Raw genomic sequence first — 11,604 nt, forward strand, 5'->3', positions numbered from 1 at the left:
ATATGTAGCAGAAGATGGCTTAATCGGCCATCAATGGAATAGAGGCACCTTGGTCTTGCAAATTTAATATGACCAAGCACAAGGGAAGGCCTGAGCAAAGTAGTGGGAGTGGGTGGGTAAGGGAGCCAGGGCGGGGGTATAGGGAACTTTTGGGGTAGCATTTGAAATCTAAATAAAGAAAATAATAATAATAATAATAATAATAATAATAATAATAGAAAAGAAAAGAAGAATCAAGGAGAAATGAGGATACCATAGATTTACATAATTAACTATGACCTAGGTCTCAACAATGACTTAGCCATAGCCTTTTTAGATCAGTGGTTCTGAATATGTGGGTCATGAACTCCTTGGCAAACCTCTGTATCCACAAATACTTACATTGTGATTGAAATACATAATTACAATCGTGAAGTCATATAAATTATAATAATTTGATGGTTGAGGGTCACCACAGCATGAGAAATTGGATTAAATGGTTCCAGCATTAGGAAGGTGGAAAACCACTGCTTTGGATAATCCACTGAGTCACATATGCCAGCAGCAGTGGGAAAACCATTAATAAGAGATCAGAAAACAAAACAGGTGGTCACTAGGGAATCTCTCAAGCTTGTTCCAAGACTTCCAAAAGGAAAACCTCACCTCCAGGTAAATCATAAGCTGCTGAGTGCTGCAACCTGACATCTCAAAACAGCATTCACAGCCCTGGCCCCAGAGCCACGGACCAGGACTGAATTGTGTCCAGACAGGATTGAACTCATTCACATCACTGGAAGTGACATGAACAGAGGTTCTTGCACACTTCACGGAACTCTACAGCAGCCAGTCTACACTCTCCTCATTTACATGTAGTGGATCTCTTTCCAGATAGCTGAATAAAGGACCTGCCTAAGGAACAAATATTTTTCCAAAATGTTGACACTGCATCTGCTGCCACACAGGGCTGGTAGAGCTCTTCCTCCTGTCCAGCCTGAACTCCTTTGTCCGGGCCCATGGGACATGTTATTCCATGGTGTCCTGACTGGCCTTGACCAGCAAGAACAATGTGATGCGTGAGATCCTTCTCTACAGCACTTTATTCAGGAACGCCTTTCATGATGCTACGGGGAACACTAATGGACTAGCAAGGCCGCCCTATATACTGGAGCGTTCACTGCCCAGGTGTTCTGTGTCTTACTGTTGCCACGGGATAGGTTAAATCAAGAATCACTTCAATAGCATAAGGCTGGGCAAAGAGGACTTGTGCTGAGTCATTATTATTCTCAGATGGGCAGTGGAAGCCAACGCCATCCCATTATTGTTACCAGATGGGCAGTGGAAGCCAGCACCATCCTATAATGGCGAATGATATGGCTTGCAACATCTCCCCCTATTTAATTTTGTTTCACACACTCAACATATACGACAGATCATGTAAGTCTCTAAGGGAGCAACCTCAGTTGTTGGAAGGGTACCTCATTGAGGTGGAGAGCACAAGCCATTGGTCAATACGTGGGTGAAGATAGAGGTCTGATTCCCCAACGGATAACAAGAGCTATGTACAATGCCTTCATCTGCGTTCCTCACCCAGTGAGACCTTGACCGGTACCTGTGTCAGTTTTCTGGGGGAAGGTTCTTGGACACTACCTTTATGCAATCAGACAAATCCTCCAGAGGATGCTAAACTGGATACTAGCTGCCCTCTGTGCAGTGCTTAGCCTCGCATGCCATGGTAATCTGGCTGTCCGGGTGATAGCTCTGAGCAGGTGAACCTGCCCCTTCTTTTAGCAACTGGTAGTCACATCCAAAATAGAGCACTGGTCTTTACACAGCTCCACCATCATTTATACTCATGCACACAGGGGTGAGATTTTAGTGAGGCAAGTCACACAGAGGGCTCTTCTCCACTGTCCATAGCTACAAAAGCCTGATATACCACAGGCCTATGTCTGGCATGATCTCTTTTTAGAAAACACAAGCACCACAAGCAGATGAACACAGCCACACACATAATAGCAGCAATAGCAGCCATGCCTGCCCACTCTTTAATCCAAGAAAAGGCTTGGGTGATGCACGATGTGAAGTCTCCGAGGGTAACTCGATCTAATCTCATTGCATTGATCGAGGCTATCTGTGGTAACCAGTCTCCAGGTTATCATCATTGTCAGCATTAGAGGGAGGGTCCACTTTGTGTTGTGATGATTTTCTTGTGAATCTTTCAGGCACCCAAACAGGATCTGATCGGTTCTATGGAAAAATACAAAGCACTCCCCTAGATCTCGCAATCACGGGATCTGGGCCATACCATATGCCAGACAGGATATAACAAATGGCATTGCTTGGTCAGGATCACCGAAAATCTTTGTTGCAGCATCCACAATCCTGGCTACAAAGTCTGAGAACGGCTCAGCAGCTCCCTGGGTGATCTTTGTAAAGTTGCCAGACACTTGACCTCTGTTTGGCAAAGCTTTCCATGCTCTCACAGCAATATCATTAACTTGTGCATAAACTGCCTCAGGGTAGCCAGTCTGAGCGTTGGCATATCTGCCCTGCCCCAGAAGCTATCAGCGTCCCAATGCATCTGAGGTGCTACACCTGTAGCGAGATTGGTTGCTGTTTGGGTGTTAGCAAATTCATAAAGAAATGCCTTCTAATCTAAATAATGCCCAGGGCTTAAACAAGCCCTTGTCAGGCTTCCCCAGTCCCCAGCAGCATTCAAGCCATAAGTCCTTACTGATTCTGCCAAAACTTTCACTGTCTTAAAGTCAAGCAGCTCGTGGATTCTTTGCTGGTTGACATCTAAGAATACCAGGAAAGTGCCACAAACTTCCCTCCACGTCTGTGGACAAAAGGATGTACCCTCTCCGTTAAAGTGTATATAATGGGGAGGGGCTGATGGCTTGGCCCTTTTCCTAATTTTTATAGTCCTTACATTTGCTTGTGGAGGTCAGGACCATATCTATCTTCTTCATGGTGCCCTGCCTCATCTTCCAATTCTTCCTCCTCACTGCTACTGAGCTCTGTGTCTTTTTCTAAGTTCAGCTCTCTAAGGGAAGAGTAAAGGAATGACCCCCCTCTGCTAGCATTTGCTCCTCTCTCCCTTAGCTTTGGTTTTGATCTCCTTCTCCTTGTGCTAGGCTGTTTCAAGCAAAAACAGCAAGTACAAAGAAAAAACAAAACTAACACTAACACTGCCAGGCCTGAATAGCTGAGGAGCCAGGCCAACATAGCTACAGTCTACTGTGTGTGTGTGTGTGTGTGTGTGTGTGTGTGTTTGTGAATTTTTCTCATGGTTTATTTAATGAGTAAACCAGATCAAAGCATGATGAATAAAATAGTAACTCTTTCTTTTGAAGTTGATATCCATTATTTTGGTCTTCTCTGTCTTTTCCTAGGTGCCATTATTTTCTCTACAACCTCATGCCTAAATTGGTTAATTTCTCTTTCTAAGAAATTAACTTTGATTCATATTTGTTGTCTTTAATTTTTTTTCTTTCCATGTCAAGAATCTGTTCTTCACTTATTAGAGGTTTCTTGTAAATGAAACTTTTATTTCCTCAGATGATAAGATAAGATGACAGCTGGACCAAAGTTGGGGGAATACATGGCTTGGTCTGAGCCCAGAGCATGTCCTCTTTTCTAACCCTAGGCCTGAAAGATTCCAGCCTCCATACAATCTAGTCTTCCCTACTGACTGGTTAAATCTGGCTTCTCTCAACTTCTGACTGAATTTCTTTGTTAGCCTCATACTAACTTTGGCGATTTTTTTTTTTTTTGGGTTTTTGGAAATGGGCTTTCTCTGTATAGACTTGGCTGTCCTGGAACTCACTCTGTAGACCAGGCTGGCCTTGAACTCAGATATCCACCTACCTCTGCCTCCCAAGTGCTGGGATTAAAAGTGTGTGCCACCAAGCCCGGCTGGTGATTTTTTTTTCTAATCTTCTCTGGTCCTCAATTAGATATTGCTTTGAAACAGAGTTACTTATTTCTACAAACCATTACTTCATTGTTATGTCTGGCAGGATTTTCCCTATCCAATTCCATTAAAACATTAGTGCAGCAGGAGGGCTGTGATGGAACAAGAAAAATGGGGGTAGCAGAAAGGGTTGCGTGGACAGAGAGCAATACAAAGGAGATGATGAAGCCAGGATGAAAGTGGACAAACAAAAAGGAAATGCTGATCCTGCATGGTTTTAAATAGCCACAGGTAGTTATGAATATGATATAGGGATAGAGTGGCTGGGTGGTAGAGGCACACACATCAAATCCCAGCACTTGGGAAACAGAGGCAGGCAGAATTCTGAGTTCAAGTCCAGCCTAATGTACAAAGTGAGTTCAAGGACAGCCAGGGTACACAAAGAAACACTCTGTGAAAAAAAAAAAACATGAAGGGATAGAATAATTGGGATCATGTGTATGATCTAGGTGGGCAGTTTGTATCATGATCAATTACCTCTGAGAATACTGTGTGGGTATCTTGTGGATTAATAGAGAATTTATTGATATATAAATCTGACTTGTAAATTATAAACTTCTATAGGTTGTTTCTACTGGGTGGATGGGTGTTCGGGCAGCTGACTGTGGGGAGGATGGGTGTTGTATGGGTCTCCATGTCAGTGAAATGAACTCAGGAGCTCCAGCACTACAGGAGAGTTGGAAGTCAGACAGGAACTTGGAGGTTCTATTCTATATCCCTCAAGAGTTACAGAGAAAAGGTATGTACTAAGGGTATGTCTGCATTTAAGCTGGATTGTATCTTTGAATAGGATCCCTTGCCACAACAGCAATGGTGCTGGATTAAAATTCCTCCACTGTTTCTAAACAGAAGTCCTTAAACATGCAGCATGGAGCTGTCTTCCCTACATCAAATTGGGTCTGCCACTATTCCTGCTGACCAGAAAGACTCTCTGAAACAATGTTGGAGAGGTTGCTTGGCTCTCACTGAGCTGCTCTTTTGTTTTGTCTGTCACTTATAAACCTTCCATTTCAGTATCTGAAGATCCACACAGTGGTTTGTTTTATTTCTGGTAGTTTTTTCTGCATGTACGCTTGTCTCTGTAACACTTGTATATATAGTGCCCATGAGTGACAGGGGAGGGCATCAAGTTCCCTGGAACTGTGGTTACAAAAAGTTGGGTACTACGGTGGAGACATTAGAATCCAAACACATGTACCCTGGAATGACAACCAATGCTCTTAACAAGTAAACAAGTATCAAGTTGTCCTAACAACTTAACTATCTTTATGCCCTTTAGTGTGTGTGTTTCTGTGTGTGTGTATCTTTGTGTTGTGCATATGTCTCCTTTTGTGTATGTCAGTAAGTAAAAGGTAACAAGTCATATGGAAGAATATAGATAAAAATAAATAGGTTACNTTAAGTTTTAATATAGTCCGAGAAGAGCCAAGGTATATGGCCAAGGTTGTGTAAATTTATTTTGATTCTGAGTTTTATTTCTGAGGGCCTAAGTGTTGGGAGGAAAAATTGGGAACTAACTTCCACAGAGAAAGATCATGGAGTCTTCAAAGAGAAAGGCTGGAACAAACACATTGATAAGTCTAAAATTAAAGTGAAACTTATTACTAGATAAAAGTATCAGTGTTATTATATAAAAGACACAGTGCCCTCGGTCACCAAAAATAGTTGCACTCTTTGTGTTAAGACTCATCTCTTTTGGCTAAACATGGTTACCACCCCTCATCAAAGAATCAATCTGACACAAACTCAGAGAATCATGACTGCACACAATGCAGAAGAGATCACCAGATCATGGGGAGGCTAGTCCCCACTGATATATCAACATTAGAGCGCCTACATCTATGCTTCTGGACAGAGGAAATGGAAAGATAATAAAAGTCAGAACACCAAGAGGTCTGGTGTGGAACACTCTTTCCTAGAAATAACTGCATAAACAAGACAGGAGCAACAGCAGCAAAACATGGTGATGTAAAAGAGAGATCTTCTGTTGTGCTCCACCCCCAGATGAAGAATTTCAGGCAACTGATGACTGCTGAGCTAGAATTAGTCTCTCCAGGGATGAACCTCATATTGGATGTCCAGAGGACAGTGGTCAGCCACGAAACCATAGACACACAAACAACAAAAGCAGACTCAGCACGTTGCATTCATATACCTGTGTTTGGAAACACAGGCACTCATACATTTTTACTTACACAGACATAGGTAACATAGAAGATGAAACAAAAAGAAGTGATTAAGGGGAAGAACTTGGAAGGGGTTGGAAGGAGAGTAACTGAGAAGGGATAGAGGGAGGCAAGCAGGGATGATGCAATTATACTTTCTTAAAATTTATCTAAGAAATGAACTGGGAAAGGTGGCCTGTTTTAAAAACAAAATAGCTATTCTGGTGATGTGATGATAAGAGTTCACAGTCAACGTGTGAACGGTTAAAAATTGATGGGAGGGAGGGGAGGCTGGAGAGCTGGCTCAGCTGGAGAGCACTGGCTAACCTTCCAGAAAACTGTGGTCTAATTCCCAGCACCTACACTTTGACACACAGCCCAGTAAAAATCGCTTGACAAGCACACCAACACCAGAGCTCAACACAGGCATGAACACCTGTGGATGGAAAAAACAGAAAGGTTCCTAAAAAGGCCTGTTTCTAGTTTGCATTTTCATTTTGTACTCTAAGACCACAAGGTGGAGCTACCTAGCACTGTTACAATTTGAGAGAAAGCAGGTTGTTAACAGCAATGAGGCATTGTTTCAGCTACTTCTCCAGGTCATTCAATTCCAGGTGGCAAGTGAGGTTAATCTTAGAACTCAGTATCACTCAGTGCTTTACATAATCTATTAAATAAATCAACACATCAGTAGGTATCTTAGTTTACCTCAAAAGTCTATAACTCCAGTTCCAGGATGTCTGTTACCATCTTCTGGTCTCCAGTGGTACTGCATGCATGTGCTACACTGCAAACATTCAAGCAAAATATCCATACTTGTAAAGTAAAAGCAAAAATTTGAAAGGTGTCAGGCACTTACTGAGGATTGATCAGGCTTATACTGGGGTCACACAGGAGACAGGTATTTAATTCATCTTATGAACTACAGAATGAGAGAAAGAGTTGCGGTACAGAAATTATATACATTTAAAATAGAGGCAGAAGAGGAGGAGGTGGCTGGAATGTACTTCAGTTAGTGTCATTTTTTGTCAACATACAGAAAGCCCTGAATTTGATCTACAGAGAGCATTAAGCAGATGTGCTATCAGGCTCCACTGCACTTGTCTCATTTAACCAAAACAAAACCATTAGAGATATGGAGGTACCTCAGTGAATGAAGAACACTTGCTGCTCTTCCACATATCTCATAACAAGCAGAGAAATTCCCAAAGAATCCTATGTCATGCTAGATACTAATGTACAGATCTACAACTGATCTCCAATAATGCTTGAATAAAATATGCACCTTGCGAAATTAAAAGTGATTCTGAGCTAATTTATCCTGACACTGGAAATTGGTCATCAGAAAAATAGTTGCTTTCAGAAAAATTGGTTATGTTACTTGTTGGTACAACAACATATATGACAAGAACACCCTAAATAACAGGCTTATTTTTGCCTCACAGTAGGAAAGAACAGTCTGTCATGGGAAGGCAAACAAGATGTTATGGTGTAGGCTTAAATTTTTCTCAACCTGACTTTTAATAATGTTTCTTCTATGCTTTCACCTCCTTTCTACTCCACTACACACCAGTGGTATTGGGAAAGAAAGGTTTTGATGATTCAGGAAAAGTGGTTCTGTTTAGAAATTGTTCTTTAGAGCAGATCCCACCTACATTGTAAATAAGCGGCTCAGTTCACAAGTCAGCAACACCAGCTCGCAAATACTAGCAAATACTTCAGCAATCTATCAGCCATTCAGTTCAGTAGAGTCTGGATACAGAACAGGAATTAGCATGGGTGGCACAAACTTGTAGAAACAGCCAGGACTCAGACAAACTGACATGAGTCAGCAGGAAACATTAGGACAACCAGGAACACTAGAAGTTCTCAACAGTTCATTTATCCACAAATTGTAGATCAGGAAGAGTTGCAAAGCTTGTTCTACCGGCAAGTCCCTCTCACAGTCCTTTGCCTACTATGTATGCTCTGCCAAACATCAGGTGTCTGCCCTCAGCACATGAGTCTGTCTTAGCAAAATACAAGAGTCTGTATCAGCTGACATCACTCTGCCAATCACTGTGAGTCCAAGGATATAAGAAGAAGCTGCCAGNACACCACCAGGAGTTTTGGGTGCATTTTTCTATAACTCCTGACTGATGAAAGGAGCTCTATAACACATGTAAGATGAATCAATACATGCATGTAATAAGTGAAGAATCCTTCAACATGTGTCCTTCCACATGTTTGCTCTAGCAAAACACCCTTTCAGCTGTGTCTGCTTCAGGAAAATGTTCCTTCATGTGTCTGTTTAGCAAGCCATCTTTTAACAAATATCTTATCCAGGAAAGCATTCATGTGTTGACCCCTCCAAAAAAGCATCTGTACACAATGACTTTCCAAAGAATCCCTAAGTTTCCACTTCAATATAGCATCTCTCTGGCAGTAGGATGTGAGGCTGCTGGTTCTGGCTTTAGCCAATTAAGACATTGAGAACCAGGAATGCAGTGCTCACCTGACTTTTTCTCTCCCTCCTACTCCCCTTGTATTTAGTTTAGGGCTACAGTCTAGGATTATAGAAAAACCTTACTTTAGTTAAACCTCTCTGCAAATGCCTTTGAAGGAATGCCCAAAAGTTTGTCTGTTAGATGACCCTAAATCCAGCCACCTTGACAAAAAAGATTACTTGTTACAGTTAGTCTAGAAGAAACAAGAGGAGCTGTGATTTATTTATTTATTTATTTATTTATGTATTTATTTATTTTGCCTTGCTAAGAAGAGGATAAAAAGGACTGCAGTGGAGGACTTCTGCTATGGTAGAGTCTAACCAAAACCTGTTCACAGCAAGCCACTCCAGAGTGAAGCTGCCATTTGTTTTAGTTGCTGTGTATTGCAGACACTTGGTGCTGCAGTTGCTTCTGGTGTTATGGGAGCAGATGCTGGAGGCTCATTTTGCAGGTTCCTGGCAAGGACCCTAAAAGACTCAGAAAGCCCTTGCTTTCTTTTCATGCTGATATACTGCCATCTACTGGCCAAGCTTCAGGGTCAGCTGGCAAAGAACAGATCACTAAGGGGTCAGGATCATTTTTGTAGCCAACTCGCACTATGAATAATTTATCACACAATGGGAAACAATACCTGAATCTTCTAGCAAACCAAAAATCGAAGGGAAATCACAACTTATAAATATAGTATTGCTACACTGCAATGCTCGTGAAGCACTTTGGTTTCTTTTTCCTTTTTAATCAGTATATTAAAGAAACATTAACAAAGTTCCACCATTGTTTACATTCTGATACCCAGATTTACGGTGGCATGAAAAAAGGGTGACTTTAAATGTACAGTTAAGAACATTCATCGCAATCTGCTAAATTATAAAAACTTTGGTGCCTAAATCAAGCGGTTAAAAATTTCTAGCAGCACTCATTAGGAACACCTTATACATGCAAATTACTTTTCACTTTCTCGAGTTAATAAACAAGGGTTATTTAATACTGAAGTGAATTAGAAGAATCCACCTCTCTCTAGTTGTAGAGCAGGTGTTAAACATGGGTAAGGCATGGCCAAACTCTGAAATAGCTATTAATATTAATGAGTTCTAGACACTCATATTGTGAGCACTCTTTCACACATTACTATTCCTGGAATAATCAAGACACTGGGAGTGGGGAAATCTGACTACCTATTCAGCACAGATTGGATTCTCCTTTGCTTTCAAGGCACCTGGAATAAAGCCATTATTGTAGTTGATGTGATAAAAATTTAACAAAAAAGGAACTTATACACTCCCACATGTAAGGAAATATTTTCGAATGGAAAAGGGGGTGGAAAGGAAGTGACAGGGAGCTTGCTGGGGCAGAGCATCTAATAGGAATATCAGGGGCTGTATCAAGAAAGTCCCATCAACATGGTTTCCCAAACAGGAGAAGAAAGAGGACAACACAAGCACCAATATGCACTCCAAAGAGAATGGAGATGAGTCCAGGAGGCCTCAGCCCTCCACAAAAAAGAAAAAAACAGACACCTAAGGAAAGCTGGGAATGGAGGAATAGTCTTCCTCAGAGAAGAGCATCCAGTGGTTATTTAATACTACATGATCAGGTTGAAAATATATGTACAAATACTGTTATATTGACTCAGCACATTATATGTAGAGGCATATGTCTGTGGTATGTGTGGTACGGGGTGAATGCACACATACACAGACAAACACACACAAACACACACACACACTTATTTGTGTGCATGGAGCAGGCAAACAATAACAGTTAATTTAAAAAAAAGAACCTCCAGAAGCTTCTGGGAAAGATCCCGTTACTGGCTCCAGTGACCCAGCACCTTTCCCGACCAAGGAGGCGTGTCTGCCCTGGAGGAGTCTCAAGGCCTGAATTGTCAGGAGAGCTGTCTTTGCTCCGGTTCCCTTAGGATCCAGTCTCTGCTAGCAAGAGTGTGGACCGCAGAAGCTACACAGCTTCGGACAAACAGAAGCAACCTAACTTCTGGGACAGACCATGTTTCGTGCTCCAGAAATTTGGGCACCTTCATCGCCAGAGGAAAGGTGGCCACCTGTGAGTTCTCTGTCTTCCAGAACAGGTGAGAGAGTCATATTGTGTCCAGGGTCCCTCAGTCTAGTCTGTGCAGGATATTGAATGAACTGCAGAGGCAACACATCTTCTGGGACAGGGTCTATTTAGGGCCTACATCTTCAGCAAGGAGGGAGATCTGAATGTCAGGCCTCTGTACACCTTCCCTGTTAGAGGAGAGGATCCCTGCAGAGAGTAATCTGACCACTGAGACTCAGGAGAGGGCTGGACTCCCAGGACTGCTGACAGAGGCTAACAGAATCACAGGAGGAACAAACTCCAACAAGACACAACTATAACTACTAACTCCAGAGATCACCAGATGGCAAAAGGCAAACGTAAGAATCTTACTAACAGAAACCAAGACCACTAACCATCATCATAAGCTAGCACTCCCACCTCAGCCAGTCCTGCATACCCCAAAACACCCAAAAAGCAAGAATCGGTTTTAAAAGCATACCTCATGATGCCAGTAGAGGAATTGAAGAAGGGCATTGTTAAAGAAATGTAAGAGAATGCTGCTAAAGAGATACAAGTCCTTAAAGAANAACAGGAGAATACTTCTAAAGAGGTAGAAGTCCTTAAAGAGAGAGAGGAGAACAGAAAAAAACAGGTGATGGANTTGAACAAAACCATCCAAGACCTAAAAATGGAAGTTCAAGCAATAAAGAAAACCGAAAATATGACAACTCTGGAGATAGAAACCCTAGAAAAGAAATCTGGGACCGAAGATGTGAGCATCAGCAATAGAATACAGGAGATAGAAGAGAGAATCTCAGCTGCAGAAGATCCCATAGACAACATGGGCACAACAATCAAAGAAAATACAAAATACAAAAAGACCCTAACTCAAAACATCCAGGAAAACCAGGCCACAATGAGAAGACCAAACCTTCAGATAATAGGAGTAAATGAGAATGAA

The sequence above is a fragment of the Mus pahari genome, unplaced genomic scaffold, assembly GCF_900095145.1.
Source record: "Mus pahari unplaced genomic scaffold, PAHARI_EIJ_v1.1 scaffold_8424_1, whole genome shotgun sequence".
Lineage (NCBI taxonomy): Eukaryota > Metazoa > Chordata > Mammalia > Rodentia > Muridae > Mus > Mus pahari.